Source organism: Schistocerca gregaria, chromosome 1 (genome assembly GCF_023897955.1).
Source record: "Schistocerca gregaria isolate iqSchGreg1 chromosome 1, iqSchGreg1.2, whole genome shotgun sequence".
In the NCBI taxonomy this organism is placed as follows: Eukaryota; Metazoa; Arthropoda; class Insecta; order Orthoptera; family Acrididae; genus Schistocerca; species Schistocerca gregaria.
The window spans coordinates 570,007,495-570,025,081 of NC_064920.1; positions in this window are offsets into that span (position 1 = coordinate 570,007,495).

Here is a 17,587-nt window from a genome sequence, read left to right on the forward strand (position 1 = left end):
ACATGGCTATTGCAAAGTTTACCTGGTGTGTCGCATCAACAATCAACAAAGCACATTATAATGTTCAACCTCCAAAAAACAAAAACATATTAGAAGGAGCGACATCTACCACAACATTAGTGAAGTAAGGTGGTTATGCACTGTAGAAGACCCGGACAAAACAATAAGTGGCCTCAACACCATATGTTCGAATGAGAATCGAAAGTACCTATTATATCGTCAAGTAACTCACTATGTACAAGTATATTGTCACTTTTGAAGTTGTTTTTGAGGGAGGTACATTAGGAGACGTGATTGTCTTGTCAGGGTACTTGCCCAGCACCATTATAAAATGTTTTAAGGTCGTCTTGAAGCATATTCTGCTCGTCCAGACCAGCCTTTACATAGTATTTCCTGTAGATTCTCAGTGCTTTGAGGTTCAAGTATGTGTAGTTTCCTACTGTTATACACAGTCTCCTGACGATTGTACATATATTTTTTCTCAACTCGGTTAGGAAGTTATGCAGTGAGCAGGCAGCTGGTGTAGACGTAGTATCAACTAGTGGAGCTGGATTTGTAGAAGTAAGAAAAACCCTGAGGCGACTGTGAAGAATACCGAAGGCATTTCCTGCTATTCTTCGTCCACTTGACAACCTGTAATTAGACGCCTTTCCTTCCTTAGTGATTCCACTTCACAATGTTGTAGCTCAGAGGAAAAGCCACCATCTGTCAACATAACCATTGGAGTTGTCATATTTGTTTCCCAGCTTTCTCCCTTCAGGAATGTTCAAACCACATCTGTCGAAAAGGTGTTCCCGTAGCTTACTTTTGGCATACATTCCAGCAATCACCAACACGTATATTGGTTCCTATATCCAAAAACAAGACCTTGTAGTTAGCACCTGCAAAGGTGAGCAAATTTATGCAGTTGAAAGAATTGTAACGGAAGATGTGAGAGCCACTGACGTGTGGACTTTTGACACGAATATGCTTTCCATTCATTTCCCCTGTCTAGTTACTGCATATAGGCGTTCCACTTTTACACGAAATCATTTGCAATTTACCCCACTATTCTCTGCTAGCAGGAACTTGTAAACAAATTTTTGTATATCTAATATAATATGTCACTAATGGTTTTCGTTTCTATATTTATAGCTGGAAATAGAGGCTCAATAATACCAGGAGGAGGAGGGTGAAGACGGCCAGAATGAGACCCAGCCAAAAAAGCAGCCTGCAAGAAGGAACTTTTCTGTAGTTACTTTGGAGGCAACAAGAACGCTGAAGGTGGTGGCCGAATTTACTAATGGCTGTATTCCCTTCTGCGAGAGTGTGTTGTGTGTGTGTGTGTGTGTGTGTGTGTGTGTGTGTTTAGTGGAGGGGGGCGGTGCACTAGGAAGAGGCACATTGGACGAAATTAATTGCAAGTTGATGAGCAGATGGTACCTGTTGGTGGCGGTATCGCCACAGCCGTTCACTTGTGCTTCAGGTTTGATTGAAGCCACATTACAACAGACAGCGATAGAGGAAGGTGACACTTCGTAAATTCTGTAAATTTTTTTCTAATGTATCATTATGGCCTATACTTCATGTGCTTTATAAACACCTTCACGCGTTTCCGGTGTTAGTTTCGTCAATGTGCTCTGCGGTAATAGCAGGCCAGTATCTATGGGGGAGGGTGCGAGAGGAGGGGGGGGGGGGGGGGGGGGAAGGCAAACCGGGATATATGCCCTGGGCTGCAATCAGTTTCAGGGGGCGCTAAATTCTTACACTTAAAGAAAATAACCTTGTTTTACAAAACACCTTCAATCCAGCGTATTTCGGTCTCTCGATTATTCATTTCATTTTGAAACGTATGCGTGTTGCTTTTTTAATATTTTTGAACAGATTCTAAGTTGATTTCTGAACGAATCGTAAGCTGATGTTTGAATGCGTTCATAGTGTACATGATGCCTCTGCTAGGGGAGTCCCAGACGTATCTGGAAATTAAAAAAGTTTCCTGCAGACAAAAGGAGACTATACGAGACGAGCCGAATAAACCCAAACGGGTGAATGCCAGTCGCTCCTTGTTTATGTGGTTGACTGGGTGTGCGAATGATGAGCGTTGTAATTACTAGCGAATCCGCAGGTTCCGGCTACTGGAGTGGAGAAAAACGACTAACAGGAATAACCGGTAAGAAAAATTACATATTACTTCTCGGTGTATCCAAGAAAATAAAATTTTGGCAGAAATTTTTTACCAGGAGGCTACAGTATTAATGGTCAGTTGTACAGTCAAACCAGCCGACTGTGAGCAGGAAAGGCACCACAGGACACTTAGATTTCCTGTGTCCTCGATATAGGTCTGATGGCTCCCATTACAAAATATACTCTTCTGAACTCAACAGGGCAACGTACAGTGACGTGTGATAGAAGAATCTGTATGTAGAGGTGTGGCACTATACTTTTGGCACACTCAAGAGTAAATAACATGTCATATATTTCCCCAAGCGTAGATGTTTTACACAGCAAACTCTTCAGAAAATGTGCGCTAAAACATGAACTTATTTTTAAGAAATCTTTCAAGTACTGTCTCATACACTCGAGGATAAAGGGGTTGCGCCACTGTCATATTTTTACCCCGGTGCGAAAATATCGCCGATCCAGAGCTGGGTACAGCTATACCATAAACTAATGTAGCTCTCTAATGTTGTAAGAAATTGTAGGGTTACCGTAAATCCGTCTTTTCCAGACACAGCATTTCTAAGATGAATGTTCTGCATGGGGCCACTTTCTTGATACAATTGAGAGCACATTTAACTGGATGCTTTTAGCATCTCGCCGTGAAACCCACGGCTTCACCAAAGTAAGTTTCCAATTTCTTTTCTGCTGTTTCTCTTCCAAATGTAGATATAATCCAGTTGTCGTACAGAGTACAGTAATAAGTCCTCGTCGGCTATTTTAAAGGAACTATGATGTCAAAGATCTTTGTCAAATGAAATTTTATTACATTGATGTAACCCCTATTTGAGCCACGAAAGGTATCTTTTTCAAAGGAAATATGAGCAACAGTTGATCACATTTCTTTGGCAACGAAAATTTAATAATGTAATACAGACCCTTTGAACGCTGCGCCTCTCAAGATTCTTACGGTACACAGCTGTTAGTAGAAAAGTAAGCTCCATGTAAAATTGTTTTGTTATCCTGTAAGGTTCCGTGGCATGTTCTCTATTGAGCAGTGTCAGCTGTTTTTCTATCCTGTGCTCGTCTATTTCGATATCTGTCATTTTGACCTTCATACGACGATTTAAATAACTACAGTGCAATCTTCCTTAGTGAAACAGTTTTTGAAAAATACGTTTAGTGTTTAGGTCTTCTGTGTATCACCGTCTGTTTCGTTGCTATTACCATCACTCACTACATCATTAACAATACTGAAGTAGATTTTGTGCTGTGTGAGAAATCATATCCTGCTATACATGGTCAGTATATATTTTATGACTTTGATGGTTTTCCGTTCACCCAGTGGAAAGTTAAACTGCGTATCTGTCTAATGCACAGCTCTGTTTCTTCCTGCAAGGATGGTCACTACGGACGAAACCGGTAGAAACTAAGCAACAAATTTGTACAACTGACGGTAAAAGTATAGTTCTTCAAATTCCTGGCAAATGCATTATCTCATTTACCTGTCTGTTTTTCATTATTATTATTACTTTCACTCTGCAGCTTATCTATTTTTTTCCTGTTTCCTCGTATTTTAACACCATCATACTTAAAAGAAAAATATTTCCACACAGCACTCGGTTGATTCAATGTTAGTATCGTAACTAACCTCAGATATCTTCAGTCATTAGGTTCGGACATTCCACCACCAAAGTTAGTATTACAACTACTACATACTGCCCTAAGTTTTTTCTTTCACCACGGAAACATGTAACATTGGTGAGCTCAAAACTTTTGACGTACCACAGCATGGGCATTAGCTATTAGACAAGTTCGTTTACCATGTGGGAATGTCCCTTATTGTAACGATCTCTGTTATTTTCCCACAGTTTATTTGACCTCTTCCTCCTCTACGTCTCCTTGCCGTATATGACCCCTTTTCTCATTACAACATTGAGAATTTCTGTTTGTTTGAGCCGGCCGCGGTGGTCTAGCGGTTCTAGGCGCTCAGTCCGGAGCCGCGCGACTGCTACGGTCGCAGGTTCGAATCCTGCCTAGGGCATGGATGTGTGTGATGTCCTTAGGTTAGTCAGGTTTAAGTAGTTCTAAGTTATAGGGGGCCGATGACCTCAGATGTTAGGTCCCATAGTGCTCAGAGCCATTTGTTTGTTTGAAGTAAACCAAATGTCTACAGTATATCTACATCTATCAGTTTATTTAATTGTGTCCCATTATCCGATATCTTTTACTAGAAACTAACTTTTCTCATTGGCACTTCTACAGTACCCCTTTCAGTCCGCAGGCTATCCGAGTTTTGGAGTATACTGATCACCCTCTCACAGCACTCTTTCAAACTCTTGCCGTTTCTCGTAACGTAACTTGGTGTTTTTTTAAAGTACTCAGAAACGTAACTTTTGTTTCTTTTTGGACCAGTATTCTTATGGAAAGCTCGAAGGAAAATTCATCGAAAGACTCAGTTCTATGTGGCACATCGGCCCCTCACTCCAAACTTTCTACCCTTATGCAGGAACTTCCCCCTGTCTGTTTATCTCTTTGTACCCATTCAGTAGTGAACAGGTTTCTTCGACGATTTGTAAATGAAATAGAGTACACACCCTTATTAGCATGAAAACTATATCATTAAGGCTAATAGCATCTTACGTAACAACTATCACAAGTGTTGCTCTAGAATTTCTATTGTGATCCACCTGTTCTAAATTATCCAAACTACCCACAATCTCAATTCCTGCCTCAATAATCCTATTTAGTTCCCGGCAAAGCTGATACGATAATCCTTTACTTCAACCCTCATTTATTTACACTCAACAGTTTACGTCTGAATGCTTCTGTCCAAGAATCCTACATTTTGAATTTCGACATTCTTAGATTTTACGTACTTTAGAAGTATTACGACTTTAGCTTCTTTGACTTTTAGTGAGAATTCATTTCTGCATTTCAACGTATCATTCTATATACCACACTTAACTTCCGAAAATTTCTTTTCTTCTCCAAATTCGAATTCCTGTTTAAATGCTTCAAGCTTTTGTTCAAATTTCTTCTGTAACCTTTCTACCCGCTTTATCCACTTCCTTCTCTGCTTTTTCCACTTTTGTCAATACTAACTGGAACATATTTTCAGTTCCATCTTTGTACTGTCTTCCTCTCCGATAGCCTACCTGATTGTGATTTTATAACAAACACATTTTGCGTATTTTCCAAAACATATTTCGATAATTTTTCATTCATCCATTCGTTTCCTAGTAATTGGAAATTCCCTACACCCTCTTCCTGTGTCGTCGTCATATTGCAGACTCAAAATGAACAAAATAAACCAATACGAATGTTCTGCCACTAAATTTCGAACTACCAACACAATAAACGCAATGTTTCTATAAGCAGTACTGAAAACAATAGTGTTCTGTTACAACACGGAACTATATGCAACGAAAGAGAAGCCTCCCTATTATTACATCTTCCAGAAATGACTATATTCATATAAAAAATTTAATATAAAAAACGAATTATCCTTCAAATTGAAGTAGAATCTGAATGAAAATATTAAAGGAGGAGGAAATATGATAACTTAAAATAAAACAGTTAATTCTGAGTGTTGCCAGAATACAATTAATATTATAGATACACGGATAGGAACACTGAAACGTGTGAACAAAGTCTCACAATGATTCTGGAACACCACAGTATGGAGTTTCTGCGATGTAAACAAACGACGCCCTACACTAAAAAAAAAAAAAAAAAAAAAAAAAAAAAAAAAAAAAAAAAAGGTTCAAATGTGTGTGAAATCTTATGGGACTTAACTGCTAAGGCCATCAGTCTCTTAGCTTACACGCTACTTAACCTAAATTATCCTAAGGACAAACACACACACCCATGCCCGAGGGAGGACTCGAACCTCCGCCGGGACCAACTGCACAGTCCATGACTGCCGCGGCTTGGACCGCTCGGCTAATCCCGCGCGGCAACACTTGTCAGATTTAATGTTCTCACATGGTACAAATCAGGGCCGGCCAGAGCGTGCGGGCCAAGGTTAGGCCTGAGCTCGGTTTTGTTCGATCCTTCTGGGAAGTACGCGGAACACCACGAAAATCCATTTAACATAGCGGTGCGGCATTTTTCTGTCGACACAAGTCTCATAGCTCGACAGATCTCGATGGCAGCGCTGTTTTCCCTCCGCTATTTGTTCGTGATATGAAGGACGTTCACAGTTCCAGTGGCTGTTTGCACAAAAACAGGCAGTCTACCGATTTATCGTCAGAATCCCTTAAGATAAGTGGGAACGATAAACGAGAGGGACGAGAATTCCCTGCTAGCGTAAGTGATGGATACTGCACATTTGCTATGAAACGGCATTGGCGTACCATGCAGAAAGAATTTAAAGATTTATTTGACAATGACAGAGCAAAAAATGATCGATTTATGGGATTCATTGTCTGTACATCAAGATGCACTTGGTGCTAAATTTGCAGGCAGTGAGCACATGAAGAATTTGGTGGTATGAATAGCAAAATTTCTGAAGCTGCATACATTATTCCGTTGTAGTTGCATGAAACTGAACGAAGAGTATGGAGACTTCATATACTACTATAAAGTATGTTGGTAAGGATAACACCTGGAACGATTTTCCGATTTAAAACTCGTTATTATCGAATTTATGAAGGGAAAATGAGTGCAAGAACGAAACGTAAAACATATGCAATATACTCCAGGCTTTGTATTTTCAGCTGACTTAACGCAATGCCAGCAGTAAGACGCTGCAGGGTAACCTCTTTCTGAGTTGGTAGATATGTATTTAAAAGGATAATCCGTTTGTAGAAGGGAAACATTCTGAGTAAGACAGTCCAGTTCCCTGAGCTCACAGGTGTTAATGAAAGCGCGAAGTTTAACAAATTCATTGTGGTCTTGAAAGAATTACAAGGATAGTTTTATAAGGGCTTTGACGACACTGTCAATCATACATCCGTTTTCAAGGTGTTTTGCCGTTTCAGTTGAAAGCGCCCCTGTGCACGTGCAGATGTACATTCCTGGCCATTAAAATTGCTACACCACGAAGATGACGTGCCACAGACGCGAAATTTAACCGACAGGAAGAAAATGCTGTGATATGCAAATGATTAGCTTTTCAGAGCATTCACACAAGGTTGGTGCCGGTGGCGACACCTACAACGTGCTGACATTAGGAAAGTTTCCAACCGATTTATCATATAAAAACAGCACTTCACCGGCGTTGCCTGCTGAAACGTTGTTGTGATGCCTCGTGTAAGGAGGAGAAATGCGTACCATCACGTTTCCGACTTTTCGACTTTGATAAAGGTCGGATTGTAGCCTATCGCGATTGCGGTTTATCATTTCACGACATTGCTGCTTGTGTTGGTCGAGATCCAATGACTGTTAGCAGGATATGGAATCGGTGGGTTCAGGAGGGTAATACGGAACGCCGTGCTGGATCCCAACAGCCTCGTATCACTAGTAGTTGAGATGACAGGCATCTTATCCGCATGGCTGTAATGGATCGTGCGGCCACGTCTCGATTTCTGAGTCAACAGATGGGGACGTTTGCAAAACAACAACCATCTGCACGAACAGTTGGACGTCGTTTGCAGCAACATGGACTATCAGCTCGGAGACCATGTCTGGGATGATGTACTCAACGACGAACCTCGGTGTACGAATGGCAAAAACCTCATTTTTTGGATGAATCCTGGTTCTGTTTACAGCATCATGATGGTTGCATCCGTGTTTGACGACATCGCAGTGAACGCACATTGGAAACGTTTATTCGTCATCGCCATACTGGCGTGTCACCCGGCGTGATGGTATTGGGTGCCATTGGTTACACGTCTCGGTCACCTCTTGTTCGCACTGACATCACATTGAACAGTGGGCGTTACATTTCACATTTGTAACGACCAGTGGCTCTACCCTTCATTCGATCCCTGCGAAATTCTACATTTCAGCAGGATAATGCACGACCGCATGTTGCAGGTCCTGTACGGGCTGGATACAGAAAATGTTCGACTGCTGCCCTGGCCAGCACATTCTCCGGATCTCTCACCTTCTGAAAACGTCTGGTCAATGGTGGCCGAGCAACTGGCTCGTCACAATATGCCACTCTTGATGAAGTGTGGTGCTGTGTTGACGCTGCTTGGGCAGCTGTACCTGTACACGCCATCCAAGCTCTGTTTGACTCAATGGTCAGGCGTATCAAGGCCGTTATTAATGTCAGAGGTAGTCTCAGGATCGATGCACCCAAATTGTGTGAAAATGTAATCACATGTCAATTCTAGTAAGATATATTTGTCCAATGAATACCCATTTATCATCTGCATTTCTTCTTGGTGTGCAATCTTTTAATCGCCAGTAGTGTAGCTGATTGACTTGCAAGGTAATTCCAGTTTTAATGACAAATATTTTACATTAAAACTGTCCCCGACGTCTACATTGCTTTCCTGAAGTAGAGTTTCCAAGTCTCCATAATTATGTTGCAAAGATACTACAATGACTATATATTTGAATGAAAGACGTTTTTCGATTATGAAACTAAATAAGTGGTTACCTTAGTGCGAAACTTTGAGAATTTCTTTCTCTGTTCGTATGGAGACACTTTGTGCCAAACAAAAGTTCTACTGTATTTTCATCATGCCAAAAGTAACTGAATAAAATTAAAAATTTATTTTGTTTCTTATATATGTTAATGAGAAATGTGAAATATAAAAGTATGTACTGGCGGTGAGGCAAATATGCAGCAATGCTAAGCGTTTTGCTACTCACGACCAGAGACGGCCTGCGAGCCGAGATCTTGGCTGCCCTTGGTGTAAATGCTTCTCAATGAAAACGTCCTCACTCTTTTCTGATTGGTCGTAGCCAACAGGCTTAATGGAAAACCTAGAGCTGTTGTTGCAAGACCTAATTAAATAAAGTGCAAAATGCGTAGGTCATTACCTACTGAAAATAATTTTAATTAGTTAAGGAAACCACAAAAGTCCTTTATTTGGAGGATCGGACAAGGGATTTGAACCCCTCTCAGCCCAAGTGATTGTGCTTTAATGGTTGGGTCACAATGTCTGGATCAAAATCATTGTAAAAGACCCATCATGAAATTAAGTTTCCCATTTACTTAGCTTTTTTTAAGATTATTTAGCTAGAAATATGGCACATGCGCAACAGATCTATGATGTAACAATCATATTACAACCAAACACGTCTTGACAGCTGTCTGTAGTGCTATCGCAGAGGCGCAAAATGGAAGTCCTTGTTGTTTCTCCGACGGAATGGGAGGTTCCGTCTGTGATAAAGTTTCCTTACGTACAAAAAATAGTGCCGAAAGAAACTGCTCGTCAGCTGTGTCAGGTGTACAACCTAAAAGTTAGGAGGAATTAGATACTGCGTTGCTGCTAGTCGAATGTCGTCAAAGTGTCCGTCACGAGCGACGAGCTTGCGGAGCTAGTGCTGCAGCTGAGGACGGAGAACCATTGCTCCATGATTATGAATTACAGTAGCTACTTTCACACTGTTATCCATGAGACGTGAAATCATCACCAAGCACCTGCTTTTAGAGGGAGTGCGTGCCAGGTGAATGGCGAGAAGCCTGGCATCAGAACACAGAATAAATCTCTTATATACACCATTGACATTACTGTAGCGGTGTAATAATGAAGACGACGAATTCTTCGATATGGTGCTAAAGGGGGCTGAGACATGGGTTGCTCGCATTACCCCAGAAACCAAGTAGCAGTAATTGCATTGGCGTTACAGCAAATCTCACGCCAAGAAAAAGTTAAAACCGACTTTACCTCTGGGGAAAGTCGTGTACTTGGTGTTCTGGTACAGGAATAGTGTTCCATGCTTAAACTTCCTTATCAGAGATGTAACGATGAGCGCTGACCCTCACTGTAAAACACTGCGGAAATTACAATGTGCCAACCAAAGCAAAAGACGTCGAATGCTCAGGGTGCCGAGCACAAAGCTAGTATAAATTACTCTCGTAGTAACTCTTACTTCTTTAGTCTGGACTACTTTAGTACATTACTTTTGTAGTAATACACAATTTTAGTTAACTGTTGAAGAGCTCAATTCCTATTTGTTTTTTTTAGTTGTAACTAAACGCCATTTTACTAAAGAAATAAGCCAGTAGGCTGATGGCACGTGCATTACGCCCCTGTCGGAAAACACTGATTGTCGGCAGGTATTATTGCACGTTGAATAAATCACAGAACCTCTTACACAAACATCACAAGAGCAGCTTAAAGTAATTTGGAATGATATAAAAGCGAAAGCAAATAAAATGAAAGCCAAATGTAATCGAGAACAATTTGAAACTGGTGGTGGGGTAGGTGAGACGAATATCGACAATATAAGCCAAATGGTTGTTGATAATGATCCCCCTAGTTTCCGAGGGGATAGTTGAAGTTAAGGACAATGACACATCTGAAGGTAATATGACACTTTTAAGCCATTTCGATGATGATAGGTGATGTGAAGGTAACAATGAAACTGCTGAAGGTGAAACTTTAACCCATAGTCGTGAACCTCGGCCTGCATTCTCTGGCGGGAACTTGTCAGAAGATGCGCCCAGCAAAACAGGATGAGAACATCCGCTTGTAGTGAAGAACCGGGAGTTGTCGAAAAAAGCAATGGAGGTTAATTCCTTACAAATACATCTAATACTAGAGGAATACAATGCAAAAATGTTATTAATAGAAAGACAAAGATAGGCCATGGAAGAAGAGCATAACGTTAAAATGGAAGTCATGAATAAGTTCAAGAACGTAATGGAGCAAACTTCAGGTTCCAGTTCTTCAGCCAATGTGCTCGAGAAATTTGGGTTTTTGGGAATGAATAAGGAAATATTCATGTATATAAAACATCTTTTATTTCCTTGATATTTTTTCAAATGGTCAATGTGCTCTTGTTTCTTGTATGGCATAATATTTGTGTTTATCATTCCAGCATCGGTAACAATTTTTGTTATACCACTTTGTAATATTTATCTGAATTGGTAATATTATAAAAGAAGTTCCTTTTTAGAAATAATAGAAACGTTGTATGACCTTGTATCCTCAGTTAAGAAATAAAATGAGAATGTTAATCCCCTGGCAAAAAAATAAGGAAGAAAGAAAAAAGAACACAACTATAAAACGACATATAAACAAATGAGTTACTTTTCATTGCATTAGTGGCAATTCGGTGGCTTACTTTTTTCAGTTAAGAAGGAAATGTCTTTACACTAACTTCTAATTTTACTAGCAAACTAGGTACAATTTTAATTAAAGTAATTAAGTGTAACAGACCTGACAGCTTGGCCTCCAGAATCTGCTTCTGGCTGAAATGCATATAACTCGATGTCATGCACCTCCACAGCATGAGTATGAAACATATCTCTAACTTCGTTGTTTTGTAGAACTGCAGCATCAACAATGACGTTCCCACACTTGTTTGGTTTAAATGGCATTGTTCTGTTGAGAATTTGGAAACATTTTTTCCAAACACCGAACGCTCGCTCTATCACACATCTGGTAGCAATATGGGCTCCATTGAAGCGCCTTTCGGCTCATGTGCGGTCTTGTAACACAGGCGTTAAGATGTTCAGAGAGAGCATATCCACTATCTCCAACTAGCAACCCATCACATTTGCAAATTCTGCTGCTACTCTGCTACTGTCCCTAATGCGTGCATCATGCGTGGACCTCTACCAATGGCTTACCAGTCGAAAACCTTCATACTGGCGTCACAGGCGTCAAAGAAATTCTTGCGATCTATGTATAGTTCTGCTTGTGCTCCAGAAGGACAAAATATGGGTATATGTACACAATCTATGGGCTCTATGACATTTGGGAATCTGCAAGTACGATAGAATTCCCTTTTATTCTTTGATATATATTCTTGGCTCTGTGGCATGTACACATACAATGGATTTAAGGCAGCTACACTGCTTATCACACTATTACGAGCTCTTCCAGCAGTACTACGATGGATATTAATGAGATCCCCTGCTACTATTTGATAAATATCTGTGCAAAAGATTCGCAGTCTACACAGAACTTGTAGTCTAGGAGACACAGCACGGTTTGTGTAAGAATTATGCTGCAGTAACGGTTCCAGCAAACCAAGCAGCAGCTCCAACGATGCCTTACGAAACCCAAACCACTCTTTGAAATCACTGCCGCTATACATCACAAAAGGGTCTCTTCTCTCCATTACAACCATCATTCTTTGGATGGTCAGCTCTTCCTCCCTCTCCATATATTCTTCTCAGTCCAGGAAGTCCATGGAAATCGACACTTAAAGAACAAAACTCAAACATCGCATCTTACTCTCTTACTTTATTACTACTACTGCCTAGGAGTAAATTTTAGCTTAGTTCTTCTTTAAGTTACTAAGGTATAAATTTACTCCTGGAGTAATTTACTCCTTTAGTTCAGTACTATCGACTGGAAGCAGCCGATTTCCTTCTCTCTTAGTTAATTAATTACCGCTTTAGTTTCTCTTACTCCTGGTTAGTGCTCGACATCCGTAGAGTAGGTGTTACTTTGGTTCATGACAATAATCGCCAACAAGTGGGTGATGCACAACAACTGTTCTGAAGGTGTTAGGTTGGGAGCTGTTTCATCATAGGCCGTATAGTCCTAATCATGTCCCCAGTGACTTCTATCTTTTCTCGCACATCAAGAAATTCCCGCCCTCCGACCTGAATTTTTGCAATGATGAAGACGTGAAGACAACTGGCACATGCTGGTTTCATTTCCAGGCGGCATACTTCTAAGAAGAAGGAATACAAAAGACTATTCGAACGATATGTGAAATGTCCCAACTCCGGTGATGATTATGTCGAAAAAACTGCTAAACCGCAATTGTATCTGTTGCTTATAAAATTTTTCATTTAACAATGGTTATTTTTAGAAAAAGAAGGGTAACTTAATTTTTGATGACCATTATATAAAATTAACTTACACGTACGGCAGAAAGCAATGTTATTGCTAGATTTTATGTGTGTTTCATTGCATTACAATGAATATTCTTCACAGATGAGCCTCCTTAACGAAGTTCCCCTTGTTCACAGCAGTGTAGATGATGCAGCAGTGAAAATGGAGAAAGAAGGCTGAAATGTAAAATTTAAAGTCCGATTTCAGTTATGGAAAAATCATCGAAATTCGGCAGTAACTGTTCAGATAACGAGAAGAATTAAAAATATTGCTTCTTAGGAGTGAAAAAAAGTTGTCGTTACCGTCAAATGAAGTAATGCTTTAAGAGGTCAGCAGCGGTTTACTCCGTTAAGTTAATTTGATAGACTTTCTTCAATGACAAAATGAAATATATAAGTTACAGTCATTTAGATGTGTACTTATCTATATATTACGCACAAGAGGTTTGTCGATTTTTTTTCTTTATTCCAGTGTCTTTTAAACAGACATACTTGTACCTGCTTTCATCTCACTCAGCCATCCTCAGAATACCCTCGGGTTATAAAAATATTACCATTTGCCTAGGTCACTTACCAACTGAAACCAGTGTGTCGCATTAATTAAAATTATCAATTTACAGTGGTCAAAGAAGATGAATAACAGCACGTGTGAGAAGTGTAATTTAATCTAGAGATTTCGCTGTAAAGGAAAAATTTCATGCTTCAGTTGTGTGAGTACACTGAAACCAGTAATTTTTCAGAATCCCTTTATTGAAAAGAGGGAATTAAGCGGTGCGGCGCTTTCATTAATTAGCCGTATCTCTTACGGCAGGGCTTAGCGAGAGGTGATAGACGCATCGCATATGGCGATCGCGAAAAAATGTAGTGGCGGGACAGCAACATCAAACAAATATTCATTGAGGTTTTTTTTACCATACTTGCGTACATAAATTCACATTTTACACTTTATACTGTCACCCACAATATTCATATGCTTTGTGGAGTGTTTATCTCTGCGATAACATGCAGAAAACTGTTTGCTGTCGTTTCCAATTTATTACTGTTTATTGTTTGGCAAATAATTGCAAAATACCTGTAGATAGGGAAACGTAAGCAGAAAATTTCATAAATTTAGTTACAGTTGAGCTCATTTGATTAACGTCCGTGAATTTTCGACCTGTCGAGATTGGGCGAAGTGAATCGGTGCAGCAATTTCAGCTGACGTTTACCGATCCGTACAAGTGACGCGAGGGAAGTGTATCTTTCTTGTGCCCTAACAATGAGAAAATTAATTACGATTTCCAGTCAGTCAACTGCTTAAGTTGGTCTCCTCATCCACTAGTTGCAAGGACTCTACATTGACTAATTAGTAAACTGACAATATGGACAGTATTACAAAACACTAAGATAGTATTTGTCCTTTAAAATATCCATCAAAAAACTTTCACTGCTGGAAACAGCAACAAAAGTACAGATGTAATCAAGCAGTCAGTGCAGACGACCGTAAGCGAAACACTGACACGTAAAAGGAAACTGTCATTCTTGAGTTACAATATATGATCAAATGTATCCGGACACCTCGCTGAAAATGACTTACTAGTTAGTGGCGCCCTCCATCGATACTGAAGGAATTCAGTATGGTGTTGGCCTACCCTTAGCCTTGATGATAGCTTCCATTCTCGCAGGCATACGTTCAATCAGGTGCTGGAAGGTTTGTTGGGGAATGGCAGCCCATTCTTCACAGAGTGCTGCACTGAGGAGAGGTATCGATGTCAGTCGGTGAGGCCTGGCACGAAGTCGGCGTTCCAAATCAACCCAGAGGTGTTCTATAGGATTCACGTCAGGACACTGTGCAGGCCAGTCCACTACAGGGATATTTTTGTCGTCTAACCATTCCGCCACATGCCGTGCATTATGAACAGATGCAAGATCGTGTTGAAAGATGCAATCGCCATCCCCGAATTTCTCTTCAACAGTGGGAAGCCACAAGGTGCTTAAAACACCAATTTAGGCCTGTGCTGTGATAGTCACGCAAAACAATGACCACACCGTAACACCACCGCCTCCGAATTCTACTGTTGGCAGTACACGCGCCGACAGATAACTTTTGCCAGGAATTTGGTATACCCACACCTTGCCATCGCTTGACCACATTGTGTCACTCCACAGAACGTTTATCCACTGTTCAGCCTCCAATGTTTACGCTCCTTATATCAAGCGAGGCGTCGTTTGGCATTTACCGACGTGATGTGTGGCTTATGAGCAGCCGCTCGACCATGAAATCCAAGTTTTCTCACCTCCCGCGTAACTGTCATAGTGCTAGCAGTGGATTCTAATGCAGTTAGGAATTCCTGTGTGATGGTCTGTATACATGTCTGCCTATTACACATTACGGCCTTCTTCAACTGTCGGCGGTCTCTGTCACTCAACAGACGAGGTGGGCCTGTACTGTTTTGTGCTCTACGTGTAACTTTACGTTTCGACAACATTATCATATCGAAAATATTGGAGCTAGTGATGTTTAGGAGTGTGAAAATCTCGCGTACAGACGTATGACACAAGTGACACCCAATCACCTAACCACTTTGGAAGCCCATGAATTCCGTGAAGTTCCCCATTCTGCTGTCTCACAATGTCTAATGACTACTGATTTCGCTGAAGTGGAGTATCTGGCAGTAGGTGGCAGCACAATGCACCTACGATTGAAGAACCTATGTTTTTGGGGGTATCCGAATACTTTTTCTCACATAGTATACATAACATTAAGTGAATATCGTGGACACGGAACCCAACCCGAGTTACAGGTTGCTTATCTAATGGGTTCCAGGGGCAAATATTGGTTATTTTTGAATACTTAATATAAATAGTGACTGAAATTAAAAATTTAAAATGCTGATATAATCTACATATTAAACTTTATAATGTTATGCGAAAGGATCAACGCTGAAAGACAAGAGTTACAGTTATAAACAGTGACGCTTGTGTTTTGCGGCAGCGTATCTCATCGCATATAAACATCGAATTGTATTCATACAATATTTGAAAACAATATCACACAGTGACTTTCAGCAAACTTTATAGATAGTTTGAAACCTGTGCGAATCTTTTTCTCGCTGAAACCACACACGAAATAATGAAAGGAAAAAAGTTTATAGAGTACTGCATTTTCGTTGTTTATACCGTGAAACTGTAGGAACAGGCATGAGGTTTTAATTTATTTCTTGCTAGCTGTCAAACCCGGCATGGCCCAGGTATTCAATCTGCCAATTATTTATCAACAATTCCTTACATTCTTTAAAAGTAGTTTGATTTTATGAAGCAGACACAGTTTTTGTAAGCTGAGGGCAGCTGCTTTGGGTGTGTTCAACGAGAGTCTTTAAACATCCCTATGGAAACGCCTCTTCATAGTTCTATAAACGGCTATTATTTTCGCCTACAGCCATTATCGCTTCACAGTTGAAACCTGTGAAAAGCACTGCCAGGTATCAGCGATTTTCCTTAAATTGATTCTAATATAAGAGTGTGTTAAGAGTAAAGACTAAATGTATTAAAACAATGATGCGGTCTTTTTTCACTCATCTCAGTGTTTGTGACATAATACCTCTTGACGTATGAGTCATACAATGACATATTTTTGTAGCTACATTTAGCGGCATATGTGTGTGCTGTGTGCTGTGAGGTAATGGGGGAGTTCTGGAGCCCTGAAAATATTCTAAGTTCGGAGTTGGCTTGGCCGCGCGGCCCACTCGCAGGCAAGGGGCTCGTGGGCGGCCGTGGTGCCGTACGTTAGTTGGAGCAAGAGGGGCAGCCCCAACTCGTAGTCCAGGCCGATCGTGTGGCTGGAAATTCCATGTTGACGCTGTGACGAGGACTCTGCTTTGTGTTGATGAAGGAGATTTGTACGCCAGCAGTGCCAAAGATGGCTGACTTTGTGAAACCGTAATGGCAGACATTTCAGAGTTCCTGTAGAAATTAATAATATCCAGAGGAATCATGATACCTTAAAAAGAAACATTTACATTACCATAAACTGCACGACGATTCTGATAATGTAATCAGATTTTCAATATCTTTATTAGTTTAAAGTTTATTATCTAACTGTAAATTATACAAGTAACACCCAGCAACGAATTTCCAAAATCTAAACCGTTCATCCGATTTTGTCGACCGGCATATCTTTAGAAAACTATTAGTGTAAACCTAAATTGGTATGAATTACAGGCTCGTAACTTGAATAGTTCATGAGTTATTGGAGGTCAAAGTGGCCAATTATTATCAATCGCATCAGGCCGTAAGCACTTCACAGTTACACAAAGAAACGGTACCAGCATGCTTATAAATATATTCATTCGTCTAGGTCTTTGTCTATATCCGTTATATATTGCTCATGAAGAAATTAGTCAAATATTTACTGTGTTTCAGAAAGCACAGAGACATTAGCCTACTGGCCTGCTTTCGTTCCTATTATTTGATATGTGTTTATTTGATTTATTTCTATATTTAATAATGTGTGTTAGAGCATGTTTATGGTCCAGCCATAGGAATATTTATTTA